Raw genomic sequence first — 411 nt, forward strand, 5'->3', positions numbered from 1 at the left:
CCCAAAGTGCTGGGATTACAGGCATGAGCCACCACACCCGGCCAGATTTTTTTTTTTTTTTTTTGAGTCAGGGTCTCCATTGCCCAGGCTAGCGTGCAGTGGTGCAATCTTGGTTCACTGTAATCTCTGCTTCTTGGGCTCAAGTGATCCTTCCCCCTCGGCCTCCAGAAATAGCTGGCGCTGCAGGAGCGTGCCGCCATGCCTGCTAGTTTTTACACTTTTGTAGAGATGACGTTTCATCATGCTGCCTAGGCTGGTCTCAAACTCCTGGGCTCAAGCGATCCTCCCACCTTGGCCTCCCAAAGTGCTGGGATTACAGGCATAAACCACCACACCTGGCCAACAATTCTTAAACAATAGCCTTATGATTGTAACACCAGAAATCCCATCTGTAGGAACAGTGGGGATGCA

The sequence above is a fragment of the Piliocolobus tephrosceles genome, unplaced genomic scaffold, assembly GCF_002776525.5.
Source record: "Piliocolobus tephrosceles isolate RC106 unplaced genomic scaffold, ASM277652v3 unscaffolded_42430, whole genome shotgun sequence".
Classification (NCBI taxonomy): Eukaryota; Metazoa; Chordata; class Mammalia; order Primates; family Cercopithecidae; genus Piliocolobus; species Piliocolobus tephrosceles.